Source organism: Chlorocebus sabaeus, chromosome 20 (genome assembly GCF_047675955.1).
Source record: "Chlorocebus sabaeus isolate Y175 chromosome 20, mChlSab1.0.hap1, whole genome shotgun sequence".
NCBI classification, from domain to species: domain Eukaryota; kingdom Metazoa; phylum Chordata; class Mammalia; order Primates; family Cercopithecidae; genus Chlorocebus; species Chlorocebus sabaeus.
This window is the reverse complement of record NC_132923.1, coordinates 59,124,077-59,141,624: the sequence shown is the minus strand read 5'-3', so window position 1 is coordinate 59,141,624 and position 17,548 is coordinate 59,124,077. Positions and strand designations below refer to the sequence as shown.

The following is a 17,548-nucleotide window of genomic DNA, read 5'->3' as shown; positions in this document are numbered from 1 at the left end:
GATCATGCCCCTGCACTCCAGCCTAGGTGACAGTGAAATCTTGTCTCAAAAAACAAAAAAATCATATAAAGAAGCAGGAAAATACCACTTAAAATCAGAAAAAGCAATTGACAGAAAAAGAACTGTACATGACAGTCACTAGACAAGAATATTAAATCAGTTATAACTGTAGTTCTTATGTTCGAAGTGGTAGATGGACATATTAAGCATGCTAAGGAGAGATACAGGAGTCTTTTTTAACGCAAATTGATTCTTCTACTTAGAAAAATACAAAGTTTGGAATGAAAAATTATGCTGGCATTAGATACTGGAAAGAAAAGGTTAATCAAACTGATGTCATAGCAATAGAAATCTAACAGATAGAAACAAGAGTGGAAACAAAACCACCATGAATGAGATGTAGAATATCATCAAAACGCCTATAACATGGGTAACTGAAGTCCCCAAAAGACTAAAAGAGAAACAGAAAAAATATTGGAAGAAATGATCCCAAACTTTCTAAATAGGATGGAAATGACGAATTCACAGATCAAAGACGCTCAATAAGCTGGGCATGGTGGCTCAGTGCTGTAATCCCAGCACTTTGTGAGGCCAAGGAAGGTGGATCACTTGAGGTTAGGAGTTTGAGACCAGCCTGACCAACATAGTGAAACCACATATCTACTAAAAATACAAAAATCAGCCGGGAGTGATGGTGTGTGCCTGTGGTCCCAGCTACTCGGGAGGTTGAGGCACAAGAATCACTTGAACATGGGAAGCAGAAGCTGTAATAAGGTGAGACTGCACCACTTCACTCCAGACTGGATGACAGAGCGAGACTCCATCTCAAAAAAACAAAATACAAAGAAGCTCAATAAACCCAAGCACAAGAAACATGAATAAAACTACAGTAAGCCAGCTCATAACCAAACTGCTTAAAAGTCAGTAATACAAAGAATATCTTAAAAGCAGAGAAAAACAACACACTACAGGCACAGAGAGGAAAGTAAGAATGACAGCAGACTTCTCAGTGGAAACATATGCCAGAAGACAGTAAGGTATATCTTTGAGGTACTGAAAAAAATTGTCAACCAAAAATTCTACTCTCAAAAAAATGTGCTTCAAAAAATAAGGCGACATAAAAATTATTTCAAACTTAAAACAGTAAAAGAACCCATCATAGACAGACATGAATTATAGGAAATGTTAAAAGAAGTTCTTTAGGCAGAAGGAAAAGATGCTAGATGGAAGTCTAGATGTATCCAAAGGAATATAAAGCACCAGAAATGGTAAATATGAAGATAACTATAAAAAAACTTTTCCTGGTCGAGTGCAGTGGCTCATGCCTGCAATCCCAATACTTTGGGAGGCCAAGGTGGACGGATCACCTGAGGTCAGGAGTTCAAGACCAGCCTGATCAACATGGAGAAATCCCATCTCTACTGAAAATACAAAATTAGCTGGGCGTGATGGCGTATGTCTGTAATCCTAGCTACTCGGGAGGCTGAGGCAGGAGAATCACTTGAAACCGGGAGGCAGAGTTTGCAGCGAGCCAAGATCGCACCATTGCACTCCAGCCTGGGCAACAAGAACAAAACTCCATCTCAAAAAAAAAAAAAAAAAAAAAAACTTTTCCCCTTAGTTTTTAAACATAAATAACTGATAAAAAGATACCAATATACTGTACAGTTTATAACATAAATGGGGGTAAATGTAATAGCACAAATCTGGGAAAGGGGACATACAATGTAAGATTCTTATACTACATGTAAAGTTATATAACAGCACTTCAAGGTACGCTATGATAAATTAAGATGTATACTATAAATTTTTAAATCACCACTAAAAAGCAGATGAACAGAGAAAAAGTAATAGTTAAACAGCTAACAAAAGAAACAAAATAACATGTTTTAAAGACTCAATCCAAAGGACAGCAGAATAAGAGAATGGAACAAAGAGCATAAAGCAAAAATAAAAAGCCAATAGCAAGGCGATAGATTTAAACTTTATCAAAAATCGCTTTCATACAGTCATTTCAACTGTAAATAGTCCAAAAATAGTTTCAAGCAGTTTAGTTATTTGGAAGCAGTTACTTGGAAGGAATAACAAAAAATGAACATAAAAAGATTCAAGTCATTTAAACTGTGACCACAATGAAATTAAATCAGAAATCAGTGATTAAAAAAATACATCTCAAAAATCCTCAAATATCTGGAAATAAATAACATGCTTCTAAATGACCCATTAAGTCAAAGAAGAAATCAAAGGGAATTAATGCAGCATATCAAAATATATGGGGAGCAGCAAAAGTAGCATTTACAGAGAAATCTAAAACAGTAAACATATGTTAGAAAAAAAGGAAGGTCTCAAATGATGTCAGTTTCTACCTTAAGAAACTAGAAAACAAAGGATACTATAATCCACAGAAAAAGAAGAAAAAATAATAATGAGCAGAAATCAATGAAATAGAAAACAAAAAAGCAATAGAGAAAAATTAATGAACCAATAGCTGATTCCTTAAGAAAAATCAATAAAATTGACAAATCTCTAGACAGACTCATCAGGAACAAAATACAAATTATCAATATTAAGAAAGAAAGAAGAGATGTTGCTATAGATTCTATAGACGTTTTAAAGGATGGTTCTATAGGTATTTTCCCAACAAGGGTACCAAAACAATTCAATGAGGACGTACTAATCTTTCCAACAAATGCTGCTAGGACAACTGGATATCCACCTACAAAAGAATGACACTGAACCCCTACCTCACACCATATACAAAAATTAACTCAGGATGAACTAAATGTAGCGCCACATTTAGCACTAAATGTAGCACTAAAATGATAATGTTCTTGCCAAGCATCGTGGCTCACACCTGTAAACCCAGCAGTTTAGGAGGCTGAGAGAAGAGCATAGCTTGAGCCCAGGAGTTCAAAACCAGCCTGGGCAACCCAGAGACCCCATCTCTACAAAAATAAACAACATTAGTTGGGCAAAGTGGTGTGTGCCTGTGATCCCAGCTACTTGGGAGGCAGAGGTGGGAGGATCACTTGAGCCCAGGAGGTTGCACTGAACCAAGAACATGCCACCGCACCCCAGCCTGGATGACAGAGAGAGATAATCTGTCTTTAAAAATTAAAAAAGCTGACAAATCTTTGTGCAAATAGGTGCAAATCTTTGTGACCTTGGATTAAACAATAATTTCTTACATATGATGCTAAAAGCGTGACTAACAAGGACAAATGTATGATTCCACTTACTATATGAGTTTACCTAAAATTGTCAAATTAGTAAAAACAAAAAGCAGAATGGTGGATGCCAGGGACTGAGGGAGGGGGAAATGTCAAGTCACTGCTTAATGAGTAGAGTTACAGTTAAACAAAATGAAAAACATTCTGGAGATGGACCATGGTGATGGTTACACATTATATGAGACTGTATTTAATGCCACTAACCTGTAAACTTTAAAAATGGTTAAAATGGGGCCGGGCACAGTGGCTCATACCTATAATCCCAGCACTTTGGGAGGCCGAGGTGGGCAGATCACAAGGTCAGAAGATCAAGAACATCTTGGCCAACATGGTGAAACCCGTCTCTATTAAAAATACAAAAATTAGCCGGGAATGGTGGCACACACCTCTAGTCCCAGCTACTCTGGAGGCTGAGGCAGGAGAATCGCTTGAACCTGGCAGGCAGAGACTGCAGTGAGCCCAGATCGCACCACTGCACTCCAGCCTGGGCGACGAGAGCAAAACTCCATCTCCAAAAAAAAAAAAGGCTAAAATGGTAATTTTTATGTTACATATGTTCTGCCACAATTAAAAAATAAAAATTGAAAAAGCACAAGCAACCAAAGAAAAATACAGATAAATAGGGATCATCTAAATTAAAACCTTTTGTGCTTCAAAGAACTCAAGAGAATAAAAAGATAACCCACAGAATGGGAGAAAATATTTGTGATCATCTCTCTATCTATAAAAACCCTTACAACTTAATAAAAAGATAAACCTAATCTAAAAATGGGCAAAAGACTTAAACAGATATTTCTGCAAATAAGATACACAAATAGCCAATAAGCACATGAAAAAATGCTCAATATCATTAGCCCTCAGGGATATGCAAATCAAAACCACAGTGAGATACTTCACACCCACTAGTATGGATATAATAAAAAAGACAACAAAAATATATGTTGGCAAAGATGTAGAGTTATGTGCACCCTTATACATTGCTGGTAGGAATGCAAAATGGTGCAGCTGCTTTGGAAAATTGTTTGGCAGTTCCTCAACAAGTTAAACATAGAATTACCATATGACCCTGGAATTCCATTCTTAGGTATACACCCAAAAATAAAGGAAAACATATGTCCACACAAAAACCTGCTCAAAATTGTTCATAGCAGCATTATTCATAATAGTTATAAAGTGGAAACAACTTAAATGTCCATCAACTGCTGAGTAATAAACAAAACAAGGTATATCATATCAATACAATGAAATACTGTTAGGTCATATAAAGGAGTGAGGTATTGATAAACACTGGAACATGGATGAACCTTAAAAACATCATGCTAACTGAAGGAGGTCACTCACAAATGTTACATATTGTATGACTCCCATTTATATAAAATATCCTGAACAGGCCAGGTGCAGTGGTTCACACCTGTAATCCCAGCACACTGAGGGGCCTAGACAGGAGGATCACTTGAACTGCAGGAGTTCGAGACCAGTCTGGGCAACGTGGTAAGACCTCGTTTCTACAAAAAAATTAAAAAATTAGCCAGGCATAGCTGCACATGCCCCAGCTACTCAGAAGGATGAGGCAAGAGGACTGCTTGAACCTGAGAGTTAGAGGCTGCAGTGAGCCATGATCGTGCCACTGCATTCCAGCCTGGGCAAAAGGGCAAGATTCTGAAAGAAGAAAAAAAGGAGGGGAGGGGAGGGGAGGGGAAGGAGGGAGGAAGGAATGGAGAAAGGGAGGAAGGGAGGAAGGGAGGAAAGGAAGAAGGAAGGAAGGAAGGGAGGGAGGGAAGGGAGGGAGGGAGGGAGGGAGGGAGGGAGGGAGGGAGGAAGGAAGGAAGGAAGGAAGGAAGGAAGGAAGGAAGGAAGGAAGGAAGGAAGGAAGGAAGGAAGGAAGTCCACAATAGACAAATCCACAGAGACAAAAAGGAGATAAGTGATTGCAGAGACTGTGGGAGGGTGGAAATAGTAGAAAGTGAGTGCTATAGGTATGGGGTTTCTTTTTAGGGTGATGCAAGTATTCTGCAATTAGGTACTGTTGATGGTTGCCCTATTTTGTAAATGTACTAAAAATCACCAAATTGTACACCTAAAAAGGTGATTTTTATGGTTAAGCGTATATCTCATTTTTTTTTAAAGATAAGAGAATAGGCCAGAGGCGATGGCTCATACCTGTACTCCCAACATTTTGGGAGGCCAAGGTGGGCAGATCACCTGAGGTTGCGAGTTCGAGACCAGCCTGACCAACATGGAGAAACCCCATCTCTACTAAAAATACAAAATTAGCCAGGCACGGTGGCAGATGCCTGTAATCCCAGCTACCCGGAGGCTGAGGCAGGAGAATCGCTTGAACCTGGGAGGCGGAGGTTGCAGTGAGCTGGGATCATGCCACTGCACTCCAGCGTGGGCAACAAGAGCAAAACTCTGTCTCCAAAAAAAAAAAAGATAAGAGGACATTACAAATAACTTCATGTCAATAAACCCAACTATTTAGATGAAATGGACAAATTCCATGAAAAACCGCAAACTCCCCAAAACTCACTCAAGAAATTATTTCTTAAATATCCTTAAAGAAAGTGAAGTTATAGGTAAAAACTTAGCAACAAATAAATTCCAGGCCAAGATGAGTTCACTAGTAAATTCTGACTATGCCACTTGATATACATTTAAGGAAAAAATAATCCTAATTCTACCCAAACTCTTCTAGAAAACTGAAGAGGAAGATTTCCCAACTCATTCCATGAGGCCAGCATTAGTCTAATTTCAAAATCAGACAAAAACATTACAAGAAAATTGAACTACAAACCTATATTCCTCATAAACATAGATGCAAAACTCCAAATAACTTTTTAACAAACCAAATCTAATAATATTTTTAAAATAATACACCATGACCAAATGGTGTTTATCCCCAAAATGTTAAGACTGGCTTACATGTACATAAGGATGGTTCAATGCAATTCACTCTATATTAAGACTAAAAAAACAAAACCAAAAAGAAAAAAAAAAAAAACCATAAGATCATCTATACAAATATAGAAAACAGGTTTTGACACCAATCTAGCATCCCTCTATGGTGACAGAATGCAGATCAGTAATTACCAGGGGATGTGGGAGACATGAGAGCAGCAGTAGGGAGAAATTAGAAAATAGTATGAGAAAACTTTGGGGACATGAATTTGGTAATAATCTTGATTGCAGTGATGGTTGCACAGTATATACATTTATCAAAACTTATAACAAATTATATACTTTAAACATTTACAGCCAGGTATTCCTCAATAAAGTTATTTCAAAATAAATCCAAGAAACAAAACACTTTCAAAGATACAAGCTAAAATCTAAGCATCTTAATGGAGATACAAATTGTACCTGGCCTTTCCATCTCTAATTCTACTCTAAATCTTCCCCAGCAGCTAACCAGATCTAAATTTCAATCTCATATCACAGAGGTTTTCAATCACAGCAAAGTATCAGAATCACCCATGACATTTAAGAAAAAAGAAAATAGGAGTTTCTCATTCCACAGGTCTGGAATTCAGTCCAGCTGTGATTTATTTTATTTTTTGTCTTTTTTTGAATAGAAACGAAGTCTCGCTCTGTCACCCAGGCTGGAGTGCAGTTGCACAATCTCGGCTGACTGCAACCTCCACCTCCTGGCTTCAAGCAATTCTCCTGCCTCAGCCTCCCAAGTAGCTGGGACTACAGGTGCCCACCACTACACCTAGCTGAGTTTTGTATTTTTAGTAGAGATGGGGTTTTACCATGTTGACCAGGCTAGTCTCAAACTCCTGACCTCAGGTGATCTATCTGCCTTGGCCTCCCCAACGGCTGGGATTACAGGCATGAGCCATTGTTCCTGGCCATTTTTTGTCTTTTTAAAATTTTTTATTACTTTTAACTTTTCTGCTGAAAGACAGTATACGTAAAGAGAAGTGCAAAATAATAAACCTATAGCTTGATGAACTATCACAAAATGTAGAGGTATGTATTATTTAAAAGTTCCAAAGATATGATGAACAGCCAAAAATGATTACCTCTGCCCCAAACATCTTGCCCTTCCTTGCTCACCTACCATTTACCTTGTTCTTTAAGTCACAAATCAGATGCACCCACCTACTCCAAGAACCTGTGTCCCCAGGGAACGCTGTTCATAGCTCTTACCATACCACTTGCCTTTAAAAAGTGTTTTTTAAACTTTTTAAAGGTAAGAATCCTTAAATAAATTATGTCCTGGAAAAAGAGAAAGTAAAGCTACTCTAGTTAAAAGCAAGGCTAAAGTGACTATAAGACAGTAAGCTTGCTTACCCTCCCTCAAACTATTCCCCTACTAGGAATTTCAAGATTACTATTTACTACACTAATCTATTCACTTGTCTGTTTCATCCATTAAAACTGTTTTGTAGCAAAGCCTATCTTATTTTTCATTTTCTTTGTGCCTAGAAAACATTCATTAAACATTATTATTTGGACATTATTCAAACTAAGTATGGAGAATAAATCAGTAAGGTTATTTTTAAAAGTCTGAAGGGGAATAGTAGCTGTACAGGCCTTGAAATAGAAATGGGCAAAACTGGAACAAGGCCAATGAGGCTGAAACCTAACAGGCAAAGAGAAAAAGTATCATAAAATGAGCTTTCAAGTAGACAGATGCCAGACCATAAAGGGCTCTCTAAGCTATAGCAGAAATTTGATGGGTTTGTTTGTTTTGAGATGGAGTCTCCCTCGGTCACCCAGGCTGGAGTGCAATGGCGAGATCTCGGCTCACTGCAACCTCCGTCTCCCAGGTTCAAGCGATTCTTCTGCCTCAGCCTCCTGAGTAGCTGGGATTACAGGCATGCGCCACCATGCCTGGATAATTTTGTATTTTTAGTAGAGATGGGGTTTCACCATGCTGGCCAGGCTGGTCTCAAACTCCTGACCTCAGAGGACGATCTGCCTGCCTCAGCTCCCCAAAGTGTTGGGATTACAGGCGTGAGCCACTGAGCTCAGCCTTGATCAATATTTGTTTCATGTTTCTTTTTAAGTTTTATTTGGATTATTTATTCTATTGAAGTAAATGAAGAAAATGACACATAATCTAATATACATTTTTAAAAGATTATTCTGGCTGCTGTGTGAATGTGAACTCAGTGTATAATGGGAGAGGAACAAGAGTACAATAATAAATGTGATCAAAGCTGGGTACAAAGGCTCATGCCTTAATCCTAGCATTTCAGGAAGCAGAGGCAGGTGGATCACCCGAGCCCAGGAGTTTGAGAACAGCCTAGGCAACATGGCAAAACCCCACCTCTACAAAAGATGCAAAAATTAGCTGGGTGTGGTGGTGCACACCTATAGTCCCAGCTACTGGGCAGGCTGAAGTGGGAGGATCACTTGAGGCCAGGAGGTCAAGGTTGCAATGTACTATACATAATTGTATACTATACATAATTGTATGTGCCATACTGTAGTGCAGTTTACTTTGCACCAGCATCACCACAAACACGAGTACAACATTACAGTACAACTTTATAACAGCTACCACATCACTAGGCAATGGGAATTTTTCAGCTTTGTTATAATCTCATGGGCCCCACCATGGTATATGCGATCTGTCATTGACCAAAACCTAATTATGTAGTATTTGTCTGTTCCACTCCCAACTAACCACTTACTTGCTGTGACCTGACAACCATTTCTTACTTGTTAAATTGGCGGGGGGGGGGGGGGGCGGGGAAGCATTCCTACCAAACAGAATTGTCCTAAGAATTAACTGAAATAAATCATGTAGAGTAGCCCCGGCACATAGTACAAAAATCAACAAATGAAATAATGATTGCCGGCATTTATTATGTGCAATATACCACATACTGTATTTTTTATATATATATATATATATAATCTTATTTAAAACTCTCAAAAACCTATGGAAGCAGGTACTAATATTATCCCTATTTAACAGATGACAAAACAGAGGCTTAAGAATATTAAATACAGGAGGCCAAGGCGGGCAGATCACTTCAGCCCAGAAGTTCGAGACCCGCCTAGGCAACATGGCGAAATCCCATCTCCACAAAAAATTTCAAAAATTAGCCAGGTGTGATGTGATGACAGCTGCCTGTGGGCCCAGCCACTCAGGGGGCGAGGTGCGAGGATTCATCTTGAGCCCAGCAGGTTGAGGCTGCAGTGAACTGAGATCATAGCACTGCACTCCAGGACGGGTGACAGACTGAGACCCTATCTCAAAAAAAAAATTTCCAGTATTGCAAAGCTAGTTAAGTGGCAGAATAGAAAGTCTTATCCACTCTACTGACACTGTGCTTTACAATAACAAAGGGCCGGGCGCGGTGGCTCAAGCCTGTAATCCCAGCACTTTGGGAGGCCGAGGCGGGCGGATCACAAGGTCAGGAGATCGAGACCATGGTGAAACCCCGTCTCTACTAAAAATAGAAAAAATTAGCCGGGCGCAGTGGCGGGCGCCTGTAGTCCCAGCTACTCGGGAGGCTGAGGCAGGAGAATGGCGTGAACCCGGGAGGCGGAGCTTGCAGTGAGCCGAGATTGCGCCACTGCACTCCAGCCTGGGCGACAGAGCGAGACTCCGTCTCAAAAAAAAAAAATAAAATAAAAATAAAAAAAATTAAAAAAAAAAATACAATAACAAAGAACTTGCTCATTATATTTCCACAATCTCAAAAGTAGACAGGTGAGACATCACATTCATTTCCTAAACAGTATATGGCAACAGACTCAAGAAATGCCTATGATCACACAACTAATAAAGCCAGAATATGAAGCTAAGTCTTTTTTTTATTATTATTTTTGAGATGGAATTTCATTCTTGTTGTCCAGGCTGGAGTGCAGTGGCACAATCTTGGCTCACTGCAACCTCCACCTTCCGGTTTCAAGCAATTCTCCTGTCTCAGCCTCCCAAGTAATTGGGATTACAGACATGCACCACCACACCCAGTTAATTTTTTGTATTTTTAGTAGAGACAGGGTTTCACCATGTTGGCCAGGCTGGTCTTGAACTCCTGACCTCATGATCCACCCACCTCGGTCACCCAAAGTGCTGGGATTATGGGCGATGCCTAAATTGAGTTCAATCTGTAAGACTCTATGGCTCTCTGCATTGTAATAATTCTATAAACGCTTAGAATGAGGATCTTCTTACCATCTCATACCAGTTAGAATGGTTAGAACGGCGGATCACGAGGTCAGGAGATCGAGACCATCCTGGCTAACCCGGTGAAACCCCGTCTCTACTAAAAAAATACAAAAAACTAGCCGGGCGAGGTGGCGGGCGCCTGTAGTCCCAGCTACTCGGGAGGCTGAGGCAGGAGAATGGCATGAACCCGGGAGGCGGAGCTTGCAGTGAGCAGAGATCCGGCCACTGCACTCCAGCCTGGGCGACAGAGCGAGACTCCGTCTCAAAAAAAAAAAAAAAAAAAAATCAGGAAACAACAGGTGCTGGAGAGGATGTGGAGAAATAGGAACACTTTTACACTATTGGTGGGACTGTAAACTAGTTCAACCATTGTGGAAAACAGTGTGGCGATTCCTCAAGGATCTAGAACTAGAAATACCATTTGACCCAGCCATCCCATTACTAGGGATATACTCAAAGGATTATAAGTCATGCTGCTATAAAGACACATGCACACGTATGTTTATTGCAGCACTATTCACAATAGCAAAGACTTGGAATCAACCCAAATGTCCATCAGTAACAGACTGTTTTAAGAAAATGTGGCACATATACCCCATAGAATACTATGCAGCCATAAAAAAGGATGTTTTCGTGTCCTTTGTAGGGACATGGATGCAGCTGGAAACCATCATTCTCAGCAAACTATGGCAAGAACAGAAAACCAAATACTGCATATTCTCACTCACAGGTGGGACCTGAACAATGAGATCACTTGGACACAGGAAGGGGATCATCACACACCGGGCCCTGTTGTGGGGAGCAGCGGGGAGGGATAGCATTAGGAGATATACCTAATGTAAATGACGAGTTAATGGGTGCAGCACACCAACATGGCACATGTATACATATGTAACAAACCTGCACATTGTGCACATGTACCCTAGAACTTAAATAATAGGAAAAAAAAAAAAAAAAAACCAGAATGAGGCTCTTCTTCCAAAAGGGGGTATGTCTGAAAAATAGATACATGATCTATAAGACAATTCCTCCCAATGGCCGTCAACATTCAAGTTTTAAAGAAGCTAAAATAGAGATTAATTTGAAAATATTAATGACAACTGTACCCTAATTGTATGAAATTTGTGAGAAACCCAGTGCTAATCAGAAGAAGAGATTTTGGCAGGTCTATTACTATTTCCTGTGGTATGTTTCTTGTTTAATAAATGATATCACTTAACAGAGAATTAGAGGTGAGAATTTAATACTTTTTTGTAAGTCATTCAGTCTCTCCTATAAAATCATTCTCTTTGTTCGTAGAGATGGAAAAGATATCCATCTATCTATGGAGAGGCATGGGTACCAAACAAAAGGCACTATATAAGGCCTGATGCCAAAAGGGACAGTTATGTTTATTTCCTATTTATCTCCAACACTAGAAAACTTAAAAGAAGCAAGCTTAGTCCCTTTTCTATGCTTGTAACAGAATACCACAAATTAGGTAATTTATGGAAAATAAATTCCTTCCTTTCTTTCTTTTTAAATAGAGACAAGTTCTATGTTGTCCAAGCTGGTCTTGAACTCCTGGACTCAAGCAATCCTCCCACCTCTGCCCCCCAAAGTGCTGGGATTACAGGTATGAGCCACTACACTCAGCCAAGAAATTTATTTCTTACAGTTACGGAAGCTGAAGTCCAAGGTCAAGGAGTTGCCTCTGGTGAGAGCCTTCTTGCTCAGGAGGATTCTCTGAAGAGATCTGAGATAGCACAGAGTATCACAAGGTGAGAAGGCTGAGCGTGCTAATGTGCTAGCTTAGGTCTCTCTTCCTCTTTTTATAAAGCCACCAGTTCCCCTCCCATGATAACCCATTAATCCATTAACCAATTAATCCATTAATCCATTCATGAGGACAGAGAGTTCATGATCCAATCACCTCTTAAAGGCCGTATCTCTCAATAGTGCCATATTGGGGATTAAGTTTCAACATGAGTTTTGGATGGGACATTCAAACCATGGCATATCATAAGCCAATAAGAGAGTTAATATTTATATAATGTGATCAAGTAAAGGGTTTTTAAGATCAAAATTAATTTTCTTCTAGCATTACCTTTACTTTGATTGGGTTTAGTCAAGTTTAAGCCCCCTCAGCTATGTGAGGACACAGTGAGAAGATGGCCACTTATAAACCAGGAACTGGGCCCTTGCCAACACTTAAGTCTGCCCTTGGACTTCTTAGCCTCCAGAACCATGAGAAGTAAATGATGGTTGTTTATTTGTACCCAGTTTATGGTTTTCTGTTACAGCTGCCCAAACAGACTAAGACAATAGCTAATGAGACAGACAGAGAAGGCAGATAGATAAAACTCTCCTTGCAGGTAGCAAAAAATAAAGCTGAATTTGTCAGCAGTCAAGCAACAGAAGCAGAGCACTAGTATGACATTGTTTAAACATTCTGACTTAACTCAGCCTGAACCCAGATAAATACCCTGGACTTTTCAGTTCCATAAAATCCCTTTGTTGATCTATGACTTAGAAGAAGAAATGAGATGAGAAGGCACCATATATCATTCTTAGGTCGAAATGAGATAAGAAGGCACCATATATCATTCTTAGGTCCAAACCAGGTTGTTAAATCCTGGAACAGACTAACTTGAAAATGATTATTGGACTAGCAAGACTGATTCATTTCAAGATACATTAGTTTAGCACATACTGTGTACTATGTACTTATCATTAAGACATAATCTCAGCTCTGGACAGCCATTCATCTTCAATGGACATTCATAAATGAAGCATAAATAATTCAGCAAGGCCTAGGTGAAATGCCTGAAGTAAAAATCCATCTATATATTTAATTTTTACAAATGTTTCCCTTTTATCAACTTACAGTTTTCCTCACAAAGCTATATCTTATAGCTGTCTAAACCATATACTGCATTTTGAAAATGCTTACAAAAAAATTTTTCTTTGCTTGCTTTAAATATTTTTTAAATTTGTCAATTAGTTAAATTTAGGAAAAAAAGTCAAAATTTCCATTAATTTAGTAATATTTATCCTTAAGGATGTTATTTAATGTCAGGTTTTTTTTTAAGCCAGTCACAGGTATTAATAAATGACTACTTAATCCTCTCTAAAAGCCATGCTCCATCTGTCTTAAAAATTCTCAATGGTTTCTGTCAACACAACAATCAAGAACAAATAAGACTAGGAAAAGTCTTAAAAGCAAATAAAATAATCTAAATGAGACAAATGAAGGTAAAGATTCATAATGAGTTAGGATATTTTACCATTCCTCATGGGACAGAGTCCTCCCTGAAATATCTTTTGATATCAATGTCAAGGTCTGAATATCAAAATACTGAGACCTTGAATCTTATCAGATATGCACTACTGCTCTAAATTCTTGCATTTGTACTGTCTTCAGAGAGCACAAAAACTTTTCCCAGCATATTAACCAACCTCTAAGCTTGATTCTCTGCCACCTCTAAAAATCTATAGGACACCAGGTAAAGGAGTTCCCAAGCTAGTTTCAATATTTCAAAAACCCTAAGTGCCATAACAGATCATATATAGTTGATTCTCATAAAGTTGCCATGAACACTGAATTATCAAATACTCAATACTAAGAGAAATTCAGAGTGAAGTTCCTGCTAGCCTCTGATTAAAACATTTTCAACAGCCTAATGACACATATCCTTGTTTTATATGTGCTTTTATTTAAAAACACTTTTATTTATTTATTTACTTACTTATTTATTACTTTTCGAGACAGAGTCTCACTTTGCTGCCCAGGCTAGAGTGCAGCAGCGGTGTGATCTCGGCTCACTGAAACCTCCGCCTCCCGGGTTCAAGCGATTTTCATGCCTCAGCCTCCTGAGTAGCTGGGATTACTGGTGTGTGCCACCAAGCCTAGCTAAATTTTTTCTATTTTTAGTAGAGATGGGGTTTCACTATGTTGGCCAGACTGGTCTCTAACTCCTGGCCTCAAGTGATCGGCCCACCTCGGCCTCCCAAAGTGCTAGGATTACAGGCGTGAGCCACCACGCCCAGCCTAAAAACACTTTTATATTGCTGATTCATAAACACTGAACTCACAGTCAACAGCACTGTAACTTTTCATCACAGCCTTCTTGCACTTAGGAACACTATAGACAGCACTTTAGCACTACACTTAGGGGCAATTTTAAACAGTGAAACCACCTCTTAAAAAAAAAGTGGGAAAGATGTAACACTAAGTAAATAGACAAGACAGCTAGAACAAGAAGGCAGAGTGTCATTTTGTTTAACCTCATTTGGAAATGCGTACATCAAACAACTCAAATGAATGGATAATTATACAAAATACAATAAATTAGACACATCAATAATAAAAAGTACAAATATAGCTTACCCCATTTCAACAACCACTTAACATACTAGTGTAGGGCCAGGTACAGTGGCTCACTCCTGTAATCCCAGCACTTTAGGAGGCCAAGGTGGGTGGATCACCTGAGATCAGGAGTTCAAGACTAGCCTGGCCAACATGGCAAAACCCTGTCTCTACTAAAAACACAAAAATTAGCTGGACTCAGTGGTGCACACCTGTAATCCCAGCTACTTGGGAGGCTGAGGCAGGAGAATCTCTTGAACCTGGGAGGTGGAGGTTGTGGTGAGCTGAGATTGTGCCACTGCACTCCAGCCTGGGCGACAGAGCAAGACTTCGTCTCAAAAAAATAAATGAAAAAAATAAAAAATAAAACAAAAAACAAATACTAGTGTATTCTCTTCCATTCTTATTTCAACGAGCATTTTTTAAATCAGAATTTACACAACACACACTTTCGGCATCCTGCATTTATTCCCCACTTAAGCCACATAATTAAGGGCTAAATTGGGATTTTTTTTATTTTTTAGAGACAGGGTCTCACTCTGTCACCCAGGTTGGAATACAGTGGCGAGATTACTGTTCACTGGAGCCTTGATCTCCCAGGCTGAAACGAACCTCCCAGCTTAGCCTCCCAAGTAGCTGGGACTACAGGTGTGCGCACCACCATGTCCTGGCTAATTTTTTTTTTTCTTCTTCTTTTTAGTAGAGACAAGGTCTCTCTGGGTAACCCCAGGCTGATCTCCAACTCCTGGGCTCAAGCGATCCTCCTGTCTTGGCCTCCCAAAATGTTGGGATTACAGGCGTGAGCCATACCGCCCAGCCTAAAATTGTTAATGGCCATATAAAACCATATAAATAGTTTCTAATTTAACCATTTCCATTCTGTTAGGACATTGCTTCTGATATTTTACGATTTATTATTAAAAATGCTGTGATTAACATTCTTGCACACTCTGTGTCTGCATTTGATTATTACCTTAAAACAGACTTACTGGGTCATAGAATATAAATGTTTCCATCCTTGAAGGACACTGTCAGGTGGCTTTTAAGATAAAGCTTCATTTGTTAAAAATTCTAAATGCATTTTTAAATGACTATGCAAGAAAGTTCATTAAAATATACTTCTGAAGCATACTTTACATAGAAGACTTACAATAGGCTTTACTAATTTGCTATCACTCAATGTGGCTTTAAGTGTTTTAGTATTACTAATGAAAGAAAAATGTCTAATTTAGTTTAACTAATTTGATTATCTCATTGAATTTTTTAAAAATACTTAATCAATTTTTAAATTTAAAAAACCAGTTGAGCCGGGTGTGGTAGCTCACTCCTGTAATCCCAGCACTTTGGGAGACCAAGGTGGGCGAATAACCTGAGGTCAGGAGCTCAAGATCATCCTGGCCAACATGGTGAAACCTGCCTGGCCAACATGGTGAAACCCCATCTCTATTAAAAATACAAAACTTAGCTAGGTGGAGTGGCAGGTACCTGTAATCCCCGCTACTTGGGAGGCTGAGGCAAGAGAATCACTTTAGCTCAAGAGCCGGAGGCTGCAGTGAGCCAAGATCACGCCATTACACTCCAGCCCGGGCAACAAGAGCAAAACTCCATCCAAAACAAAAACAAAAACAATGGTACAGAAAAACCAAGTAAATTTCCAATGCAATGACTAAAAGGGCTCTCAGAAGTTATTTAGCCTAGAAGACATACCCTAGTGGCTTTTCTGACACTTAGCTGCCCTGTCACAGAGGAATGATTAAGGGCACTGCAGTTAGATACCTGGTAACAAATTACAACCTCTCTCAGGAGAGATTAACTACTTTTCTCTTCCATGAAAGAAAAAGGCACATCAATCTTGAATAATTATCATTCCATATCAGATTATGGAACGTCTGGCATAAAGTGGGCACTCAAAATTGCTTTCTTTTTTCAAATTAGAGGAGTCTCTTAAATCACAAGACACCCCCTTTTCATTTCTTGATTATAGTTTCAAATTGCTAACAAGGAATATTTTTTGTTTTCCAGACTAGGTCTTGCTCTGTTGCCCAGGCTAGAGTGCAGTAACACGATCACAGCTCACTGCAACCTTGAACTCTTGGGCTCAAGCAATTCTCCCACCTAAATATCCTGAGTAGCTAGGACTACAGGCACAAGCCATCAAGCCTGGTTTTTTGTTTTTTTTTTTTTTGAGAGGGAGTCTCACTCTGTCGCCCAGGCTGGTACAGTAGCACGATCCAGGCTCACTGCAACATCTGCCTCCCAGGTTCAAGCAATTCTTCTGCCTCAGCCTCCCAAGTAGCTTGGACTACAGGCCCGGCTAATTTTTGTATTGTTAGTAGAGATGGGGTTTTACCATATTGGCTAAGCTGGTCTCAAACTTCTGACCTCATGATTTACCCGCCTCAGCCTCTCAAAGTGCTGGGATTACAGGCATGAGCCACTGCGCCCGGCCTGGCTTTTTTTTTTTTTTTTTTTTTTGGAGAGACAAGGTCTCGCTATGTTGCCCAGACTGGTCTCAAACTCCTGGGCTCAAGGCATCCTCCTCCCTTGGCCTCCCAAAGTGCTGGGATTACAGGTATAAACCGATGTGCCCCACCCAACAAGGTATTTTTAAACATGAAGCAAAAAAACTTAAGATATCACAAATACGGAAGGGTAGGAAATGCGAACATACACTTCAGTGGCTGGAATTGAAAGTATCAGTGTACTCACCCTGAATCTAACCACAAGAAAACACTGGAAATTCAAACTGAGGGACACTAAATACCTGGCCTAATCTCTTAAAAAATGTCAAGAAATTTGAGGCTAGGACGGACATGGTGGCTCAGGCCTATAATC

General features: G+C 39.4%; 1 protein-coding gene across 17 annotated transcripts in view; it reads right to left on the bottom strand.

Moving 5' to 3' along the window:
- ZZZ3 (zinc finger ZZ-type containing 3) overlaps positions 1–17,548 on the bottom strand; it is a 123,398-nt gene that overhangs the window by 84,954 nt on the left and 20,896 nt on the right. The window contains exon 2 of one of the 17 annotated variants that reach the window (XM_073007198.1): positions 12,021–12,100. The exons of the other annotated variants lie outside the window; for them this stretch is intronic. The gene's annotated coding sequence lies outside the window, so the exon portion shown is untranslated. The remainder of the gene's footprint in view (positions 1–12,020; positions 12,101–17,548) is intronic. 17 annotated transcript variants of the gene reach the window in all.